Source organism: Harmonia axyridis, chromosome 1, assembly GCF_914767665.1.
Source record: "Harmonia axyridis chromosome 1, icHarAxyr1.1, whole genome shotgun sequence".
Taxonomy (NCBI): domain Eukaryota; kingdom Metazoa; phylum Arthropoda; class Insecta; order Coleoptera; family Coccinellidae; genus Harmonia; species Harmonia axyridis.
Window position 1 is genome coordinate 26791301 of NC_059501.1, and position 17929 is coordinate 26809229.

Consider the following 17929-nt stretch of genomic DNA (forward strand, 5'->3'; position numbering starts at 1 on the left):
AATTGAGATACGACCATTGTTATCGAAAAAACAGTCATTTGAAAAACCGCTTAAAATTTCGAATTTTATTTTGATCCTTTAATTTATTCTCCTAGTGTATATGCTACATCTATCGACTACCCATAAGGTCAAAAAAAAACAGTTGAAGCATTTATCTGATACAACGAATATATACGTCATAGACTTCGAGAGTACAGATCAACTGAAATGAACCATTCTGAAACTGAATGTAGGAGGCAGGCATTGAATGAAATATACAGCATTCATTCAGATCTTAAAAAAACAAACTACAAGGATTCATTCATCTAGACACAGCATTACACAGCATTTTGCACTCAACAACAGACAAAATTCATACCTTTAAAATTATGTTGTAATCTTCTGTATAATCAAATACCCAAACACTCTGTGAGAGAATGCTCAGATTCAGTTAATCGATGCTAAGGTAGCAACAATATTGACGCATTTCGCATAAATATATATGATGTAAGATGTATGACTATAAACTGAACAATACTATCGACAGAATGAGCAGACATTCAGTAGAAAAACAATTGTTAACTAAACATGTTGAAGACATAAGAAGAGTTTAGTTTTTTACTTGATATGCCAATAAGACGACTCTACTTTTTTAGGTAGAGATACGTCGATATAAATACATACCTAACAATTCAATACAATAAGCTGATTTTATAGATGAATTTGGAGGTAGTCAGAGGTTCACTACCGGTGTTTTTTATTGTTATTTGAAGTAATAACCACAAATATTTGCCCGTAGTTAATACTCTGATACTGATTTTTTTTTATATTTTTGCCCGAATGTTTCAGGGAACAATGTGCTAACATTTTGACCTAATGTGAGTTTTGAGTCGAAAGTTGCCTCAAATGATTAAATTCGACTCACTGATGGAGAATTCAGGTCAAAATCGAATCTGTGTTGTCTGCTAGAACTGAAATTTAGACGACACAACCTATTTTCCGAATTTTTAACCGAGAGTGGTCTCAAAGGACACAGTTCTACTCACTGATGATGAATTTGTCCTCAAATTCAATTCACTCGGTCCGTACGTCGGTAAACACGATAACTTTCTAACGAAAGGACCTAGCAATTTGAAATTTTCAGGCTAGGTTCGTATTCGAAATTTTTTTTCCTGATAATTTCGATACAACCAATTCAATCAATATTGAATTTAGTTGTGTTATAACAATTTCAAGTTAAAAAAAAATGTCATGTCTGAGCTGAAACTGTTAGTATATGTAAAGTAACCACTTGGAGGATCATGCCTAATTATAAGAGGGTCGTATAACCGAACCCCCATCTAGTTAAACTAACAGACAACAATGTTGTCATAGTAAATTACATCTCTTATGTAATCTTTAAGGGCGAAATAGACTCATGAATTAACGAAAGCTCATATTCTCCTGGCGTCAAGTCAGTATTTTCCCGATTTTCTCAAGGAATATACAAACTTGGGGAATCTTAAAGAAAAATTAGAACTGAATTAGAACTGTTTTGAACATTTAAGAAGAAGTGATGATCCTTATTGGAAAATATCAACTATTCATCTCCTTTGGAAGCCGAACTTCATCGGGAACCTGTACAATCACATATGTATAAGAATGTTCGAAATGTTTTGTCCAGTTTGAAGATTGCAATTTTGTTACAACTTCAATTCTTCAGTACTATGAAAAACTTTGCAAACTATGAAGGTGTTTTGAATAAACTCCACTTGAAATTGAATGGTTTATTGGTTATCAATTGGTATAATCGGAAGAGGTACCGGGTTTTTCACTATAATTTGACCCCCCCTTTAACTTTGTTACTAAAAGAGGTACAAAAAAATGTTTTGTACAAAAGTTTCCCGAAATCGACTAGTGTTTCTTAAAATGATTTCACAAAACGAAATATATACAGAGAGGGCAACAAATTGATTGCAACTTCATTTTTTCAAATGGAACACCTTGTATATTTTTCTATATTTGACTAGCTCTTTTCCCCCTGATTTCGAATATATAACATATTGGTCTATCTCTCTTATTATGAGTACCACCGAGTTTCAAATTTTAAGAACTACCTGTCATGCTCAATAATCAGTTTTCAAGTGGTAGGCTACGATAACTCAAAATGTCCTTTTTTTGAGTTATCTCTTTTGCAAAGACATGATATACGGTTTTCACAATAAATTGGAATTGAATGATTTTGATGCAACTCTATATATTCTCTCCTTGTACTCCTTGTAGCTTGTTTATTTTTATTGTGAAAATATTTCAAATTTTTCTGCTTCTGTGTAGTGCGATAGTATAAGGAAAGGATAGTAAGCCAACCGCCGTTTGACGGCAAGGAAATAGTCACCAGGGGTCGCTACTGTGGTTGGATTTCGTGACTACCCAAAGTGGTGAAGTAACTCGATAATAGATGGCGCTGAATCATGAGCTATAGATGGCGCAGAAATAATACGATAATTCATTCAGTGGAGTGATTGAAAAGGGGTCGCATGACATTGCCAACAATTTTATGTTATTATTAAGTTACCACTACATTTGAATATTCGAATATCCATTGAATATTTATTCAAAATATAGAAATCTTCTGACCACTCTATTTCAAATATTTTAGTTCTTCAAAATAACACCAATTTTTTCAGAGGGCTCCACTTTACGGACCAATTTTTGACAGCAAAATTCGAGTTAAACAAGATGGCGCTCAGCATCACAAAAATCGAAAAAAGCACTACACTGGCTTACTATCCTTTCCTTATACTATGGTAGTGCATATTCGAAGTTTCATTCAATGACCAACGTATTTCATACATCGTTGCCAACGAGATCACTCAAAAAAGGGCATTTTGAGTTATCGCAGCCTATCACTTGAAAACTGATTACTTAGCTTATGCCAGGTGATTCCTAAAATTTGAAACTCTGTGGTACTTAGAATGAGAGAGATAAGCCAAACATATGTTATTTATTCGAAATCATGGGAAAAAGAGCTAGTCAAATATAGAAAAATATACAGGGTGTTCCATTTGAAAAAATGAAGTTGCAATCAATATGTTGCCCACTCTGTATATATTTCGTTCTGTGAAATCATTTTAAAGAACACTATTCGAATTCGTGAAACTTTTGTAAAAAACATTTTTTTGTACCTCTGTTGGTAACAAAGTCAAAGGGGGGATCAAATTATGGTGAAAAACCCGGTACATACTGTATTGAAATTTCTCTCAAGATCTAATAATTTATTTAATTTTTTCCTTATTTGACTTCGCCTCGAAACTTCTGAGGAAACATATGGTTATCCTGCATTTCAGTTTCCAGAATTCCATGCGAGGAAAAGAAAGCCAAACGACCTTTCCAGCGTTTTTCAGAACAAAGGAACTACCTGAATAATTGATCATGGTAACTCCTGTTTTTCTTTTTCCAGCTCTTTCAAAGCAGCCTTGCATTTAATTCCAGGTAATTCACGATAGCCTGCTCCTTTTATGTCTAGGTAATTTAGGCAGGCGTACTTTTGGGAGAACACTGAAAGAATCTTCGCCTGAGCTCATTCTCTCGCATTTTTCAGCGCGTATCTCGGTGACCGTGAACGCAATCTGCTAAAGGCATTAATTAAATTAAAAAAGGAAGTCAGAGAACGTGTGCGATTGCCTCCGTTCGATACGGCTATTTCGAAGAAGTAGGACATGCACGTAATGAAAAAGTTCGCTAGCTACAGCTCACAACGTTACATCTATCACATAGGTTTTATACGCTGGGGATAGGTATACAATGTGTTTGGGTTTTTATAATTACAGTCGACTCTCGTTAATTCGAAATCCTTGCTAACACGATTTTTTTCAATCCCCTTGAAAACCCCTGGAAAAAATAACCATGCAAAACTCAAAATTATTTTACGGTTATAACGGGTGTTTTTTTTCGAGGTATATAACTTTAAGTTTGTATTACTGTTCAAGATGGCGACCGATTTAACAGCTGTTAAGTGATTTATTCTCAGTTTGGTTTGGCAATTCATCATGAATAGACTCATGCCTGAACAACGCTTGCAAATAGTGCAATTTTATTTCGAAAATAATGGTTCTATGCGGAATACGTATCGCGCACTACATCCATTTTATCTTACTTCTGGAAATATTTGAATATATGTAGATAGGTAGCAACACTTATTTTCCGATTACTTTACGTCTTAGGAAATTTATAACCTTGTGAGGTATGAAGACACGATATTTCTACGATTTACATAATATTTCATAGTTCATGATTCTATTAATAGTCTTAATTACACTTTCGAACCGTCCATATTCTTCTCCAATTGCAATTATTAGTACAAATGCAAATTATTTATTGGAACATAATTTTCATAAATATATGAAATTAACTATTGAAAACTCACACAGTGGTTATTCAGGATGATAATTCGAAAATATTGAATCGATTTCTAAGTAATATTCCCACCCAATCTAAATAGCTTCAGGTGTACATTCAAATTGACTGAACTCATAATTTGTAAGCATATTTATGAAAGTAGGTACATATCAGATAACCAACAAAGTTCGTGAGGTTTTTTTATGGTCGCATAAAATACTAACACAAATTATAAATACTTGCTCTATTAATTTTTCAATTCGAAATCCGGTTGTTTAGACGTCAATAGGTCAAGGAATATATTGAAAAGAAATCGATTTATTGAATTACTTGAATTTGGCAAGAAAGTTCAGAATTTTCATAACAACATTCGTGTTGAATTCATTTTTTGTTTTATATTTTTTGTTTATACCTTTTTTGATCCATTTCACTTTTTTTAAAGCAACCAATTTCAGGTCTCGGCCAATTTCAGGTGAAAAAAGTTTATACTTGTCGTGTTATCATTGTTGCAGTAATGCAATCTCCATCGCACTTAATGACCGTGTAAAGACGGTTTTTTGTACGCTGGAAATTTAAAATTTTAAAAATTCATAACTCCGAAAGTATATTATGAATGTGTATCAAGTTTCTGAGAAATTAATTTTTATTTATTAAGATAGTTTCTCTCACAATTTATGCATCATGTGTTCCAGGATGATCAATGCATTGAAAGGGATCGATTTTTTGATAAACTGTATTGAAATACCTTTCATGTTTCCGACAGGGATTCTTGCATTTGGTTTTTGGGTTCAACACATTTCAAAATGTGAAATGTCAATTTTTATCCATTTCGAATGTTTATCTTTGGAAACTCTAAGCCGAAAGTATTGTCGGTCTGCTTCTTCAACATCAACATGACTCATAAACAAAGTCAGACAGTGAAGATAGATGGGAATTACTAAGAGAAATGCCTGAAGAATAAGGTGGGCGTGGTTAATTTTCTCAGCCTGTACATTAATTTGATTTCTTGTGGTATACGTTTTATCGTTAGATATTCTGTGAGAATAACACTATGCTTCTATTTATCGGAGAAGGTTTTTTCGGGAACTGCATCAGTGATGGTTTGACTCGTTTCCAAGAAGAAGATAATTCTGGCTGCTATCTACAAACCCACAATGAGATATTTTTCAGATACCTGCGATGAATTCTTTGGATTAGTTTTTGACAACCTATGATTAGATCTCTTCAAATTGAAATATACTAGGATATACTTTTCATCTCTAATTAACATATCGATCGACCTCAATTGTATTCTTATAGCGTTTGTAATATTTAAATAAATTTATTGTATTTTTACCTATTTCGCAAATAGAATCTCTCTACATCAAATCGATTAGGAATTAATGCTGAAGTCAATGACGGTATATGAAAGTAAGCTGAGATCATATTTATTATATTCAAATCATTTGAATTTCAAAACAATTCCAGTTCAATTTGTATTTCTAATTGCTAAACTTTTGATAAAATTTTCAAGCGCAGGTTATTAGTGAAATATGTGATTGATATCTACATTATACAGAAAGTGTTTCAGTCATCTTTCATCATACATTGGAAAATTATTCTCTACAGGGACAAGAAGAAAAATGTATAACCTTAAAAATGCATTCATAATATAAAAATGAAGGAAATATAGCAATTCATATTCATGCGAATTTCCAGGAAATTTTGGATTTTTTTTAAACAAATAGACCTGAAATAGAACTTCTGAGTACAAACTAAAATTTCAGGAAAAAATTAGGTACTGAAAGTAACCTTCAAAGTGACAAGCCATGAAAAAATAGAATGATCTTTAAACAATGTCCTTTTTATCATCAAACGAAAACTTATTAAATATTATTAAATACATGTTTGAGCGGTTCAATTTTTATACTTCGGAATCGAATCATCTATGTGAAATAGTTCAACATTTTTTTTAATTAAAATTAATAGTCTTTTTCAAATTTCCTATTTTTATTAACTCGACAGCTCACGATACAGGTACTCTTATATCTTGGTATTTTTACATACTTCTCTGAAATGAAAAAATTTGAAACAAATCAGTCAAACAATGAGTCAAAAGATATTGTGTAGTTACGAGGTTATGCGATTAGAAAAATTGAATTCTTTTTTCCTGTGTGAACTGAAATGAATGGTTTTTATCAAAGAATTTCATTTACACACAAAATTTCACTCAAATCCGACGGGTATATTCTGAAATATCGAAAGTTTTTGGAAATATAATTAATAGTTATTTATAATACAAGTGCAGAAGGCATTGGTATTCTTCCACGAGTTCAAAATTCAAAAACGAGCCACGAAGTGGCGAGTTTTGGAATGAACGAGTGGTAGAATGAGCCTTCTGTACGAGTATTATACATTATTTTCTCTAATTCATTGCATTTTCATTGAAATTAATGAAATATTTCCATAAATATAAATTAGTGAATTTTGCATTGAAAAATATTGGTTGGCAGAACTGATTTCTTTAAGGCAAATTGATGAATTGACAGATAAAGCCGTGGCGGAAAGTTCGGAGTACCAACATAGAATAATAAAATATAACCATGAAAACTGTGCGTTTCTGATATATTCTCGCACGATTTTGTTCTACAAGATGTGGAAGAATGAACGGAATAACCACAGAATTAGAGAAACAAAATTTCAATCTTGGGAAGATACTATTCACTATTTCACTCTAATCTAAATAATTATTTAGATTTCACTCTAATCTAAATAATTATTTAGATTAGAGTGAAATAGTGAATAGTGAATAAGGAATTCGAAATAATCTTCTGAAATTTCAGAAGATTATTTTGAATTCCTTATTCACTGAATCAACATTATTTCCAAAACAACGGTTGATATATGTTTGTTCCATGAGGATGAGATTATTTAATTCTTTCTGCACAGTTGGACATATTTCGTTTTGTTAATGACAAAATTCATTCAGTGTATTTCATAGGTCAGGGACTCCATCGAAGCCGACCTACTAATAATTATACTTGAAAAAAGGAAATTTCACAGCACATGTAATTTCATCGAATAGACGCTAGAGAACGGTTACCATTCAAATATTATTATGATGCCCAAATAGTAAAAAAATGCCGTTCCATTTGAAGTGATTCAGAAGGATAGCCCACAATCAATGGCGTACCATCATGCATCACACTAAACCTGTACATAAAAGGGAAGATGAGAGGTGTAATTACAATGACGTAGTAATTATAATCCTTCTCGCTTAGTGTTAACAATTTACATAAACGTGATACTTGGGGCTTCCATTAATGTTATTATACATAGTTGAATAGAATGCCTAGAGATGCATATAGACGGGATTTTTATTCATGATAAAGCAACTTAATTAATAACACCACTGTTAGGATTTTGACTGAACCGAAGAGATAATTCTCACAGTCATAGCCTACATTTTCGATGAACATATGCCAATCGGTACCTTTTTGTTCAAGAGTCTCATTATGATTATATACCAACTTATTAAATGTTGGAAACCTTGAGTACCGAAGTGAGATTTATGTTTTGAAAAACAATACCAATTATACACAATGCTCAAACTCAATTTGAATTTTGTTCAATTTATATTCAGATAATGATTTTCCTATATAATGTGATAACATATTGAACATCTTAGGATTCAAGTCTTCATACATTTTAGATCAAATTGAATATTTTCGTTACGAAAAAGAGGTCAACTTGAGAAACAGTTTTACCTTTATTACCTGTATTCAAATAAAAATGATAATATTATTCAAAAATTCATAACTTCTGAGTTCTGAACTATTCAGATGAAGATTTGAAAGTAAAATATTTGTCTCAATTCGATTCACTAATTTTGATTTATTATTTTCGATAATAAATGTTTACAATCGTTCAAGGACCACATTTTTGGAATGTATAAATTCCAATAATTGAATAAAAAACCGAACATTCACCATCCAGAGCTTTTCTCGGATATTATTTGGTACAAAAATCGGTTGCTATATCCAATTGTCATCTTAGCTCTTGAACACGATCCATGAATTTCCGAAGCAGAAAATCATGGAAACAAATTCAATTTTCAGAAAATGAACAACAAATAAGCATGAAATTGACAATTATATATATTGCTATGTGACGATACTGTATTTTTTACTACTAAAACTTGGCACTTCCTAAAGGTCTGGAGATTTCAATTTTTGCAATTTTGATTCCGATTTCGAAATTTTTCAATTCGAATTCAGAGTTCTCTGTTAGCTATTCAGTGAAATTTTTTACATTGACAAATTTATTGTTTTTTCCTGATTTCGAGATTATTTATGTTCAGAGAAGAAATAGTAAACCATAGTGTGAAATTTGCAGTATTTTCAACTAAATAATGAAAATTTTAGGAGTTATTGAAGCGATTAAAATTAAAAATGATAAACCAAAAATTTGACTTCACCTAAAAATAATTATTTAGATATTCATCATCTTCAGTTTCTTACTTAAGTGTTCGTCAGAGAATAAACAGATCTAGAAGAAAATAAATGAGGAAAGGACTAAAATGAAGTCATAAATTTTTGAACGTCTATTCATTTATGCACCAAATGCACCCTTGGAGACCACATAACTTTATAGAGGTGAAAATCTCGGTAGTACCATAGTATAAGGAATTCCTTATACTATGGTAGTACCTAATCTCATTCCTTCGGAACTGAATGCGTGAAAAATATACTGCCTGTCCCCGTACTTAGAGATTTTGTAAATTATTCCTTTCGGGCACAACAAACCTCAACCAGAAATGAAGTCTACTCAATAGACTATCCGACAGGTGATAAAAAAATCAGGGCATGCAATTTAAATAAATAGTGTTATTGACATTTCTTGAAGGTCATTTTTCGAAAACTGAAGTGTCTTCCGGACCACCTGTAGAGTGGACCGTAAATTTGAAGAAGACTTGAAATCTTTTGGGGAACTGATCAAAGAAAAAATCGTTCAATTATCTCGAACGGTTTTTAAGATATGATATTTAGTTAGGACCATTATATCTATGGAATTTGTCGAAAAAAGTGGCCTACGTCAAAAAGTACCATCGATAATGATGACAAGTGGGGTACTGGGCTATTTCGAAATGAGGGTCATTCTTATTTAAAAATAGGGTGGTATCGAGTTTTACTACTAGCAGACCAGGCTGTAGAGACAAAAATTATCTAAGCTTATGCGCTGTCGATTCGGTCAAAATTTGAATCATCTCCTAGCCCAAAAAATGTAAAAGTTATCTATCGCCCGATCGAGCACTATTTGACATACCCTGTATGCCTATCGCAGTTAACATATTGTACTAAAAATGCGAAAATGAATGAATAAATGCGGATATTGACCTCACAGTATATGATATTCAGTAGTTATGCCTCGAGTGCTTGCCAAATATTCAATAATTTGGTGAGCACGAGGGTTTAGGTGAAGGACTATTTCCCGAAAAAACTTTCACTCAATTTTAATTGTTCAAATATTAACTGTAATTTAAATAAACAAAATCTTTTTGACAATCATCCCGAATGTTTTCGATGGTTTAAAACCACCTAAGGCACACGTGGAAATACCCGGATATACGGCTGTATATCGAGAGCGCAGCTCGAGTGTTTCGCGAACTACGTCGAGTGAAGAGGTTCGTATAATTCGTATAATAACTATGCTTGAGTTGGTATTCGTTACGATTATATAACGAATAATTTCAATAACTTTAACTTAAGCGCTGCATTTTGAAAATTCAATGACATTTCACTGAACTTGACTTTTATTTTTCTTTTTGGCGAACGTCCTAGAATGTTACTATAGAAATGATCACAACATGGCAGAAGGCGAAACACCAAAACGATTATACCACGTCGTCAAGGGTATATCCACTTATCAATAGGACGTAACTATGAGAAATTTACGTATTCTATTGGTTCATTAAAACATGAGTTATATAAGCAGTTATAATATCACAAGAGCATAGACAATAATCGATTATACATCGATTCACGAGACTTAGTACGCGAAACATCACGAGATCGGAGCTCGAGTGGTGTTTCGCGAAATACGTCGAGTGAAGAGGTTTGTATAATCGAAATATATTGTTTATGCTCGAGTGGTATTTGTTACGATTATATAACGAATAATGTCAATTACTATAACCAGAGCACGGCAATTTGACAATTCAATGACATTTCACTGAGCTCGACTTTCATTTTTTGGCGAACGTCAAAGATGTAAATGATATAAATTCCTACTTTTTCTACTTCTCAGATGAGGATATATCGTAACATGAAAAAAAACATTTGAATATTATTCATTACATAGCCATCGAACTGTATTATTTAAACTTTGGCGAAGATAATGTATATATAAATCCAAAATTATGATATTCAGGTATAAAGGAACATTACATGAAAAATATTCAGTATTTCCTAAAAGATTTCTTCCACGATCAAATGACCTAACCTAATGAACACAACTGACATAAGAAATTTCAAAAATAGTATATAGTGTTGTTGTTATAACCATTTTAAATTGTATCATTTTTATTGGAAAACAACAAATAATTCAGTAATTTTTAACTCAAATCAAAATACATTCATCTGAGTGTAATTCATTCAGAAAAGCCCAAATTAAGAAAATCTTCGTGAAGTCAGCCTTCCATGGTATGAAGTAGTGGCGATTACTGACTTTTTCTAAATAACAGTGCCATAGGGCAATTACATATTGAGACCTTTTCAAGAATGCAGGTCCTTGCTGAAATATATTGCTTGATTATACCACGTTGTATATTTACTTATCAATACGCCGTAACTATGGGAAATTCACTGATTTAATTGTTTCATCAAAACATACATGAGTAATATAATCATTGTAAAATGTTGAAGAGATTAGGAGTATTCTGTTATAAGAATACATTTATATATTACTTTCACACTCCACAAGAATGTCAACCAGAACTTTTCCTAACGGCAATCACATAACAATTTATCCCTGGTCGTCCCAAGAATAATTCCAAATCGATTATTCACTTGTTTGTCACTCATCGCACATCCGTCCGGTTGTTAGAAGTGTCATGTGCATTCTCCCGTGTGAACGCGGCTTAACGAGGAGCAGCTGAAATTTCCTTATGAGTTCAAGTGACGCAGCCGTGTCGCGTGTAAACATCATTATCAGGAATGTGTGTTACGGCATCGGATTTAAAACTCATTGTGGGGCTTCCAGTTAGAGCTTAGAGCTCGGTAGGATGTTGTGTAAAAAATAAATATTTCCAAGGCTCCGGGGGGATTAGCCTTTATAAGGACTCCGACATAATCTCGTTCGAGCTACACGTCAGACTGCGTTTGAATGGTTGGAAATAAGAGAATGAAAGAATGGGGCCGAACAAATAGGCTGAATAAATAGTGGCTATAATTTCGTGCTTTTGCGAGACAAAGCCGAAGAACTTGTGTCGGAAATCCGGAGTGGTTCATAATTGTGGTTTGGCGTCGAGAGCGCTCGTTCCCTGAACAGATCGCTCTATCATTTCGTTGCAATGTGTTTAATTTTGGAATTTTGAGCCTTAAAAGGTTTCAAAGGATTGAATTTACTGATGACGAATTCGATCTGTCCGTCCGGCATATTCAGATGTAACAGACAAGATGTCCATTCGGCCGAAGATGCCGAACGTATCTTCATATGTAACGTACACGATAGTATTTAGTTGCATGTCTTGACTGTTACATATAATCAACAAATGAGTTAAAAGGAAATAGGAATGATATATTGGATAGAAAGTCGCTTAAGGATCTCATTTAAGTTCTTTATTAAATTTAGCCAAGCTTTCGACCATTCACATGGCCATCTTCAGGGTACTAGAAACAATTTTTATCACAAAAGATTATAAAAAACTCATTAATTATCTGAATCAAGACTTACAATCAATCTGAATTTGAGCGTGCAAAGTCAGGCAGAAACATAATAACCAGAGTCGCATCTATAAATAAAACTTCTAGGTCTCAAAATTGAAAGGTAGGTAGGCAACAATTCATGTCAAAATTACAAAATTAAACTAGTCAGATTCAATACGTCAATTAGCATATAATATACACATGGTAACATGAACGTAAACACTCGGAAACTTTGACAATTGATACCGACAACAAATTAAAACTACTAAAACTTCAGTCGTTTGTCGTTCACAAAAGCATTGAGTTAGTACTATTTCGGTTAGGTGTATTTTTTTATGAAATTTCGCATCAAACATTAAACCGTTATTTAACAACAAAATGCAGTCATCCAAATATAAATTTACGAACAAGTGATAGATTTCTGCTTCCTTCTGTTGAAGGAAGGTCATTTATAAAAACTATGAATGAAATGGGTCCAGATTTACTCCATTGAGCTATACAGGTATTGACAATTTTAATATCTGATTTAATAGACTTTTCCTGCTGTTTCCTATTCGTGAGAAAATAACGTATTCATTCATTCGCTTTTCCTCTTATGCCATATTTATCTAATTTCAGTAGTAGAAGGTAAGTTTAAAACTTAATCTATTGTAATTTTCGAATTATGTACTCCGGAAAGTATGAATGAATATAGTATTATGAAATTCTTCCAAAATGAAGTTCAACAATACCTAGGCAATAAATGATACTTTCAGAAAAATTTCATTCTTCAGTTTTTGAAACAAATTCATGAGGACTCGAAAAGTATATAAAAATATAATGGCATGCTCTTGTAAGGTTTAAATGTTCTTTGATATTTATCGGCAGCAAATGATAGATTTTTTCATCGTAAGTTAAAATTAATCCCTTTTCTCTAGTAGGTAAATTTCGATGATCTCAATTTACACAAAAAATTGAAATCCGACAGATAGAATCTAGGCTATCGAAATTCAACAATAATTTAATCTTCCAAGTATATAGGTATTAGATTTTTACGAAATTCAGTAGAAACATTCAATCAACTTTCTGTAACTGATGACTAAGTTCGATCGGATGAGTATTTTTCGAAAATAGATAATACAAAATTCCAATAATAAGGAACTCAACACAACAAATTTCAAGTCCCTGAGTACATTCTGTTTTCCAGAGTTATCGTGTACAAGATAGACAACCGGCAAAAATCATTTAGTCCTCGAATTCTTCATAAAATCCAATAATTCGTGACTGCTCTCTACTAATAATTCGAAAATTTCATCAAAATGATAGTCCACTGTTCTCTTGAACACAAAAATTTGAATCAAATTCTTGTCAGATCGAATCTCCATAAAGTGGTTATAATTTTCAAAGAACTGAAATAAAGAACAAAACATAACATTCAGTAAATATTCTTCCAAATTTACTATATACAAATAGACAAGTAGATATACGATGTACATTGATCTAAAGATTAATTTCTTTGAATTTAATTTTGTTGTTTTCTCTTGAAATCAGAAAGCAGTTATTTATATCTACCGATATAAGTTTTGAACTTTTTGAAATGAATTTTAATTTTGTCGATTTTCATTTCAATTTAGATGACAACATACAAATTTATGACTTTAGAGTCAGGATCATAATTGTTAATAATAAACAACAAATTCATTCAACTAAATCACTATATGAATGTAACCAGATGATAAAAAAGAGTTTGAAAATCTTCCTAAACCCTACCAATCATTCAAACAAAACCTTCACTCTCAGCGAACGGAATCGAATCGAAATAAATGAAATCGAATGCACCTTGCATAAATCAAAAATTTGCAATTCCAAATGTTCCCCGTAACTCCACGCTTCGAATTCATCCGGTCTAGATGGGTTTTTAGACCGATCCTTCCCCCGTTTCCTATTCAAATATCACACTCGTAATTCTCATTGTTGACGAGGAGGAAAAAAAATGACCTGACTAGCAGACTGATAGCAACGCTCCACAATACGAGAATAATAGAAGAATAAGAACGAACAAATAGCCAGAATAAATAGCATTACAACGATTTCGTTTTCGTCCGAGACAATGGGGCAAAAAGTTTTGAGACTGAAATCCCGAATATTCAATAATTTCGGCCTTTGTGAAAAAGCCATTGAGAACAGTTGTCGGAGAGAAGGAAGTGTAAATATTCTCTTTGAATGTTTAGAATTCAGATGCCGAGTCCGGGTCAACTTTTCTTGGAATACGGGAGATTGTTTTCATTCCGGCAGTTTTCATAATTTAATAGGTATATCTAGGAAGGGGAATATATAACGGGGAGTATCTCCGCATCTCACTTTGGTCGGGTCCTTTGTTCGTTCCTGGAAACGGAGGAAGACTTTGTTCTGGCAGATTGATGAACTGATTTGATCCGCTTTCTGCATCAACTCTTTGTTTGTAGGAAGAATGCGATATCTACGTGTTCTCGGGTTATCATCGCCTGGATTTTCTTTTCTTTGGAGTGCTTGAATTTCAACGCATAACTCGTGACCTTTTTTTTCTGGCTTTCTAATATAATATCAAATGTACACGGTTTTTCATTGAATTGAATATTATGAAGTTCCCACGTGAAGAATGAGGTGTTTCTTGGATTTTATATAAAGGCGAAAAATTGCGTGAAATGTTTATACATTATTGAAGTGAGGTGGTTCAGATTATCAATATAAAAGTTACACGTAATACGATAACAGAAAAAACTACATCATACGTGACAATTAAGAGGGATTAGCACCACTAGGTTCTCCATGTTTCAGTCATTCATTTAAACACAGAAAAAAACTAAAATTCGAAATTTTACATTTAATGAATTTTGATTAATTTTTCTTTGGAATTGATGAGAAATCCATAAACCAATACAATTTTCAGATTTAAATAATTCAATATGATTCTTGAAAAGTCAGATTTAGTTATGGAAACATCGAATTCGAGTTTCTTTTTGTGTTTTGCGGAAGTCGCAGACTAATCCACACAGTTAGAAATTGCGTTTTTTCCTCATTTGAAGTTCTTCCTCGATAACTCTCAAATTATTCACTTTAGGTATAGGGTTTGCTTAAGTAACCACCACTATTTTTGTACGTAGAATAAACTGAAATAATGAAAAATATAGGTTCTAATTTGAAAATCTTGAGTTTCGATGAATTTGAGTTGTCCAAGTTTATGATCTACTTATTAGCACTCTGTAAATTTTTTGTCCAAACCGCAAACAGCCTTATAATACTACGTATGTCCAGAATCGAAAAAGAAAAAAAAAATTTAAAAAGGCTTTTTCCGCCGAAATATTCAAAAATATGTGAGTCCTCATCGCCTCCATTTTTTTCATAAGTATCCCATTAACTCATGAACCGTTGAGTTTTCACCCAAAGTATGGCATATTGCCGAAATGGTCATCAAAAAAGCTACCTAATGATAATATACTGGTTGTGCCATTTTAAATAAGGAAATAGATGTCAGTTTCCGGTACAACCTGAAGTTGTAGAGATATGAAAATATTTTAGGGAGAAAAATCATTGTCTCAAACCCTAATATACAAATTTTCAGCTCACAATTATGATTAGTTTTCGATAGACGTCTAATAGGCTATCCCGGTGAATCACCCTGTATACTAAAGTTCAATAAATAATAAAATAATAGGATAAATAAATAGGACGAAACAAAGTTTGTCCTCCAGATATCAAACCTATTAGGAAAGAAAATGGAAGACACACTTATTTATATAATTGTATTCTAAGACAATCGAGTTCGGCACTAGGCCATCATCAGGTCAGCTGAAAATCAGCTGATGTCCTAGTGCCGAAATCGATTGTCTTAGAATACAATTATATATATAAGTGTGTCTTCCATTTTCTTTCCTAATTCATCACCAGACACACTCATGGAGTTTTTCGTTAAGAAAATTAAAAAAAAAATAAATATATCAAACCTATTCTTGAAGAAATTTATTGAGAGCTTCTCCCAGAGCAAGCGGTAGTCGATTCCAAAGTTCAGAACCCTGATTATATAAAAAATGTTCACGCCTTCTTATATGCAATATTTAATGCTTTCAGAAAGGTCAGTCTTATTCAAAACGAACGTTACTCTGTCATAAAAAAATCTGAATAATAATTCAGGTTAAAAGTCCAAAGGCTCTATCAAGTAGATCGAATACTTCATAATGAAAGGTTCATTGGTGAATGTAAATGGCCCAGATGAGAGGTTTCTGATAGTGAATTTGGTTATGATAATTGACTTGTAAGAAAGTTATCGAAATTAATGATCAGGGCTATTGGACGAGAAGGATTTGAAAGATTCAGGTTGTATATTCGTGATTACCTTACGTAAAACGAGAATAAGAATACGAAAAATATATACGCTCTCCTTGCATCGTCGAAAGATGGACTAAAGTGAATTGGACTATATGACTTTATGTTTAAATAAAACAGTTCAATTCGAGAACCAAACATATTGACAATCAGACATTATTTGTCTGAATCGTCAAAATAATGCGAAGCCTAACTCAAGAACTATGCGTTCTTGCTACAATGAGAAAAATATTGAAAACGTGCTAGTTTAGTGAACTGATAACCAAACTGAAAATTAAGAGTTGAACGAGGTGTTTTCAATATTCTATATGAAGTTCACAGTGACAGTTGTAGAACCAACACTTTGAACGACAGAATCTTATCAAAGTTTTTAAGAATGTTTTAACAATACAACTACACAACAGACAATGATGTCTGTCTATATATCTAATATATTCACAATGAAATAAGAGAAACTGCAAAATAATCCTGACTTCAAATGTTGCTTCCGATTAGCTTAATTCTGTCGACGTTGAGGTAACAGAAATAAGGAAGTGAGAAAATCAAGGAAAACTATTTCAACCAAATTCTCTTGAATGAGTGAATGAATTAGGAAATGTATTAAATTATTGCCGTGCAGCCGGAATGAATTGTAATTTAACACTTTCTTGTCATGAGCATACAAAAAAATAGCGACTAAACGAAATGGTGACGTCTGTGAAATTAGACTTCAGCATGAACTAACGTTTGCGGAAAATATGTATTTATCGTTAAGGCTCATTTTCACGAGGATAGTAACACTTACGACAGTGATGTCACGACAGTGCGATAGTTCGTGTGATAGATACTATGACGATAGTACTATCGTAAGAGTTCTATCATCGTGAAAATGGGTCTTTATATTCGATAAAAACGGGTGAAATGAATACCATTAAAAACCCACAAAAGTAGCAGGAATCACACTTCAATTCACATAAAAATTTGATCATCTTCAGAAAATAACTTTTAATTGCTAAAAATTCTGTGTGGCTATTACAATTTCAGTAAAATATTATGTCCAATGTAAACTCATATTCAACAAAGCACCTATTTAGATAATAAATCTAGGGTTTGCACTCAAAAAACACCAAAGAATCAAGAACATTCCTTCCAATAGAAAAAGTGGAAATGGCGTATAAAGCTTTTTGGGGCTATAGCTTCAAAAAACAGATAAAATCCATGATTTTAACACAAAAGTGGATTCTGTAAGGTAACGAACTCAAAACCAAAAAAATTTCTAACCGTTGCATAATGAATATGCAGCATATCTATATTTTCATTTTTCGACATTTATAAATTTATACGCCAGA